The following is a 6,215-nucleotide window of genomic DNA, read 5'->3' as shown; positions in this document are numbered from 1 at the left end:
CCACTCCCGTTCAGTGGTGCATCCCTGAGATGCCTTCTGGACACTGTGGAGGCCCACTGCCTCAGCACTCCTGCTTGGGGGGCAGAGGTGGTCAGTGCTAACGCTGCACACAAGAGGTTGGCCATCTAGTGCAGATAATGATTGAATGATCCCATCAATGCCACCAGGGTAAGGCAGCCACCTTATCACCCTAAACTCACACACTCACAAGCCCATCACACATTCACTGGCATCTCACTCACTGCCAGCTCAAGGGACATCACCACTCACTCTCTCACACACACCCTCACATCTCCATCTGGCCTCATCTCCTCTGGAGACTGCATCCTCAGACCTCACCATCTTGAGGCCACTTGCACAGATTAACTTGTGCCCCCACACACACCGTGGGATACCCTCCTTCCCCAGTACAGCCCTCGTTCTGCAGCTTCTTCCCTTGCCTGAGGCCACTTCTCCCCCTCCCCAAGCAAGCCCTAGCCCTGCAGCCGTTGAAAAGCCACCCCCGCCTTACGACTGGTCTGGTAGGTAGAGACCTGCCCATGAGACCCCCCGTAAAAGTGATGTGGTGCTGCCTGTGAACCCTGGTGCTGATGACAGCGAGTGCTGCCCGAAGCAAGGTGGGCAAACAAACCTCGAACTCCCGAGCTTATGTACAGTTGTGAAACATGTCAGCGTGCCATCACACTGACATGCCCAGATGATCCAGCGCAGGGGGATGATTCCGCACAAGGGAATGATTTCAATGAGCAGGGCTCATAATGGGATTCTAAAGTATTGAAATCAGGCTCCCGATGTGTGGCAGTGGGATACGCAGCCCGCCATTGATTGGTGGAGCGGATGATCGCAAACTGGTTTCACGACAGCGTGAAACTGATTTTTGGCATTCTCGCCATATTGTCCTCCCTCCACCCTCTCCCCCCAGCCCTCCGTGAAGCCCAACGCCAATTGGGACCAGGGATTCGGGCCAATGTTGCCCTTCTGGCCTCTCCAGCTGAAATTGAGTGCTGCTGGTGAGAGAGGCAAAGGGTGAAACAGGCCAAAATCAGAAAATAATGACCTGAGGAGTTCTTAATTATTAAAGAATGAAAAGGGCTCACATCTTTATGGTGCTTTATCCTCTTTCAGGATCCCAGAAAGTGCTTCAAATATAATGGGTGACTTTGTAGTATTGCACTTGCTATTTACCACACATATAGGCACAAATTGAATAAGCAATTAATCTATGATTGGCATTCATTGAGGACATGTTAACCAAACAACCTCTTGGCTCTTCTTATGCCATGGAATCTTTAACATCCACGTGGATGGGGGATTGGATGTCTGTTTGACATTTCTTTTGCGGTTTTATCTATAGGATCTTCTACAGTCTCATCTATAGGACAATTTTACACTATTTGGGACTGCACTGGAGTGTCAGCCTGGATCATACGCTCAGTTCTGAAAGGCAAACCCCCTCCCCTGCATAGAGGTAATATCGGGCTGTAGAAATAGCCTCATGCTTTGTAATAAAGGTTAGGAACTACACATTGGACATTGGCTTCACTACAAGAGATGGAAAAATGCAAAAAGAAAGACTTGCATTTATATAATGTTTTTCATGACCACATTACAGCCAATGAAGTATTTTTGAAGTGTAGTCACTTTTGTAGTGTAGGAAATTTGGCAGCCAATTTGCGCGCAGCAAGTTCCCACAAGTAGCAGTGGGTTCATGACCAGTTAATCTGTTTTGAGGGATGTTGATTGCCTATGAACGCACAACCTTTTGATTCAGAAGGTGCAAGTGCCGCCAACTGGGCCAGCCGGATCTTCTTATTGCCTTGTACAAAGTGAGCTTCGAACATTTAATCTGATTGCGGCATCACATAGGTGGACCTTGCAACTTGCAAACAAGTGTGAAAGATGAAGAGCAGCATTTGGTGTATGGGGACAGCTCGCATTTTCAAATCCAAAGATCTAAAATATCTAGATAAAAGCAAAAAACTGCGGATGCTGGAAATCCAAAACAAAAACAAAAATACCTGGAGAAACTCAGCAGGTCTGGCAGCATCTGCGGAGAGGAACACAGTTAACGTTTCGAGTCCGAATGACCCTTCAACATTGCACCCAGAGATTTAAAACCAACAGCAGTTATCAAGTGAAATAGCTTATATTGTCTAGGAAATCATTAGATCATAGCATTCTAGTCAAACGTACTGACCTTATTTTTGTACAATACTTTGATTATTAAATTCTCGTCTGTCAACTCAGCTGAGGTAATGGAGCCAAAATAGGTGCTGCACCAGACAGGCTGTTTCATTCATTTGTTTCCCTTCATGGCACAAGTTACTCTTAACATTTTTGTTTTGAATAGATTTCTTGGTCTTTCTTGGTTTCTTGTTCCATGTACCTTTGGGTGCAAGGCCATGAAAAATATTCCAGTTGTGTCCATCCTGGAAGTGTGGCCAATTGGTTCACGCCGTTTTTTATGCCCCCCCCTCCATGAGCCTATTTCACCTTATACTAATCTTCTATTTATTTCTTCCTCATATATTTATCTAGCTTCCCCTTAAGTGCATCTAAAGCTATTTGCCTCAGCTGCTCCTTGTAGTCACAAATTCCACATTCTCATGACTCTCTGAGTAAAGACGTGTTATCCAGTTGGATTTATTAGTGATAACCTTATATTTTTGGTCTCTAAGTTCGGTCTGCCCAGCAAGTGTAAACATCTTTTCCACGTCTTCCCTAACAAACCTTTTCATAATCTTACAGGCCTCGATCAGGTCACCCCCTCAACTCTTTTCCTTTCAAGAAAAGAGTCCCAGCCTGTTCTATCTTTCCTGATAGTTATAACCCCTCAGTTCTGGTATCATCCTGGTAATTTTCTTAGACCTTTCTAATGCCTCCATATCCTTTTGGGACTCCAGTGCTTTGTTTTCCTTTCTAATGGCCTTATTAATCTGTGTTGCTACTTTTAATGATTGGTAATTAATCATGGGATGTGGGTGTCGCCAGCAAGGCCAGCATTTGATGCCCATCCCTAATTGCCCTTGAACTGAGTGGCTGGCTAGGCCATTTCAGAGGGCATTTAAGAAGCAACCACACTGCTGTGGGTCTGGAGTCACATGTAGGCCAGACTGGGTAAGGATGGCAGATTTCCTTCCCTAAAGGACATTAGGGAACCAGGTGGAGCCAATTATTCCTCCAGATCCCACTCCTCTAACTCATTTGGATTATTATTTTCCATATGTTTCTGTCAGGGCTCTTAACAAGCCCAATATTCTTCTCAAATTAGTGCTTTTACTAAAATTGTGAATTTAAATTGTTAAATTATGCGTAGCTTCCTGTTGTCTCTTGTGTTACTAGAGACGACGCTCAGGGAAAATAATTGAGCAGCAGAATTGCCTCGATAATCAACCAGTCTATATTGCACCACTTAAGAGAATGCCCTAAAGCAGAGAAACTGTATTTAATCTAAAAACAAATGATTTGATTCAAATATCACACATCTAGTCTTTCCATCATCCATCTTTTGTGTGACAGGTTAAACCGAGGCCTCATCTTCCCTCTCAGGTAGACATCAAAGTTCCCACAGCACTATTGTCCAGCCCAATACTTATCCCTCAATCAACATCACTGAAACAGATTATCTGGTCATGATCTCGTTATTGTCCAGGCTAGTTTGTGCAAATTGGCTGCCATGTTTCCTCGTTCACCAGACTAACCCACGGGATGGCGGGGTTGTTTTATGAGGAGAGATTGAGGAGACTGGGCCTGCATTCTCTAGAGTTTCAAAGACCGAGAGGCGATCTCATTGAAACTTACAAAGTTCTTGCAGGCTGTGACACGGTGGACGTAGGCAGGATGTTTCCCTTGGCTGGTGAGCCCATAACCAGGGGGACATAACCTCAGAATAAGGGACAAGCCATTTAAGAGTGAGATGAGGAGGAGTTTCTTCACCCTGAGGGTGGTGAATCTTTGGAATTCTCTACCCCAGAGGGCTGCGGCAGCTCAGTCATTGAGCACGTTTAAGACAGAAATCGATAGATTTCTGGAGACTAATGACATCAGGGGTATGGAGATAGGGTGGGAAAGTGACATTGCTGTGGATGATCAGCCATGATCTAACTGAATGGCGGACCAGGCTCATTGGGCTGAATGACCTAGTCCTGCTCCTACGTTCCTTTTTTCAGATTAATTTACGGGATGTGGGTGTTCACACCAGTCACCGCAATTCAAAGAATGCCAAAGGTGTAAAGCACTTTGGGACATCCTGAGGTTGTGAAAGGTGCTACATAAATGCAAGTTCTTTCTTTATCTCTGGTGACACTTAATTCATCTAGAAATTGCAGTGAGAGGGGGAGGGGGATGGGGCAGTGGTGGCGAGGTGGAACTGTTCTACAGTACCAGGATACAATGGAGAGATCCTTTGTTCAAATGGCTGGTGTCAAATCCAGAAGGCAGATGAATTGTAGAAGGCCAGTTTGCCTTCAGCCAGCTCGATTCTTGCACTATGAAGGACTGCTGAGACTTTAGAGGTTTTCTGAGACATCCACGAAAAAGGTTTTCAACTGAAGCCAAGCTGGGACTGCAGAGTAAGGTTGCCAACCCTCCAGGATTGCCCTGGAGCCTCCAGGAATTACAGATTAATCTCCTGGGTATTGCTGTGAGCAACAGCCAAGAGTAATTAAACAATAAATGTGTTTTTGTTTTTGTTTAAATACTTTTGTTTATTAATTATAAAAATATTTAAAGGTGGGGTAAAAAGTTGTTTGGGTGGGGTTGCTGGGGGCAGAAAATCAAGTAAGGAATCTCCAGGAGTATGCCCAACCAGAGTTGGCAATCCAGTCTCCAGGCACACGGTCCTCTCTACCTCAGCTGCACTCCATAATGTCAACAGGGTCCAACTTCCAGGACACATGGCATCATAGATCCACCAAAACGCTCTTGAACAGGGAAACTTAGGGTGAGTGCATGAAGTGTTTGTACAAGAAGAACCACAATTACTATGCTAAGCTGTATTAGTCAAACAGTGACTGGATAAGATCACCATGCCATTGGTGAGTCACTAACTTCTTAGCTGGAGCGAATACTTCTGTCTGGCCTGAATAAGAATGTAGCTCCCAGCTTTTTATCTTTCTGATATTTCACTGCATCTATGGAGCGCATTTGGTCGGGCAAGTTTGGACTAATTGAACTTCTCTTTCATAGGGCCGTCATAGGCACAATGGGCTGAATGGCCTCCTTCTATGCTGTAAGATTCTATGATTGTGAAGCATCCCTGTTTAGAACGCAATCAGGAGCTGTTCTGCACTGTTGTGCTGTGGAGCCTGTTCTTCCCTTGTGTTTAATTACACGAAACCTTAATTAAGTGTCGTTGCGTCTAGTTTGATTTCAAACAGTTTCTGCTCTGACTTAAAGAGATTTGTCTTGATGGATGCTGATAATTGTATAATCCTAATGATTTTTTTCACCCTCTGGCAATTTAGTTGATATGTGACACCTGGATCATCCCAGCGGCTTTATTTGCATGAATCATGTTAAATAATGACACTTTTCAATTGAGTGGATGTTTAAATTAAACTCAATTAAAGTTTGCACTTCAAACAGTTTTTAGACAGTCAAATATTTTCATCTTTAAAATGAACACTTCAGGGCATAACTCCGATGAATCTATAATATAATATCAAAGAAGTCATATTTAATGTTAGCACAACATTAAAAGGCAATAACATAGATTTTACCACCAAAAATGATGGTGTGTTTAATGGAATTATTCATGGGTCAATTGTCCTGCAATTTGTGGTGAGGAGGAGATAAATTCCCCTTACTCTGAGATTCTGCATCATTAACAACCACCACCAAAATTGCAGGAATGTGCATTTTCTAGAAATACGGACCCAAATCTTAAGGTCTCTAGGTTGTCGTAGACCAAACTTACATCTGAGATGTCCATCGGGACCCTACGGAAGCCCTGATGTGTTGACCTATGTGTGTCAGTTTTAAAGGGGTATATAATTAAAATTTAGATTCAGCTTAATTTGGTTGCATGCTCCTAATTATTCCATTCCAAACTGACCAGCTGTATAGAACCTTAGTTAGGCTACACTTGGAATATTGCGTGCAATTCTGGTCACCACATTACCAGAAGGATATGGAGACGTTGGAGAGGGTGCAGCGGAGGTTTACCAGGATGCTGCCTGGTCTGGAGGTTATTAGCTATGAGGAGAGGTTGGAGA

Source organism: Cetorhinus maximus, chromosome 28 (assembly GCF_964194155.1).
Source record: "Cetorhinus maximus chromosome 28, sCetMax3.hap1.1, whole genome shotgun sequence".
In the NCBI taxonomy this organism is placed as follows: domain Eukaryota; kingdom Metazoa; phylum Chordata; class Chondrichthyes; order Lamniformes; family Cetorhinidae; genus Cetorhinus; species Cetorhinus maximus.
This window is presented reverse-complemented; position numbering follows the sequence as displayed.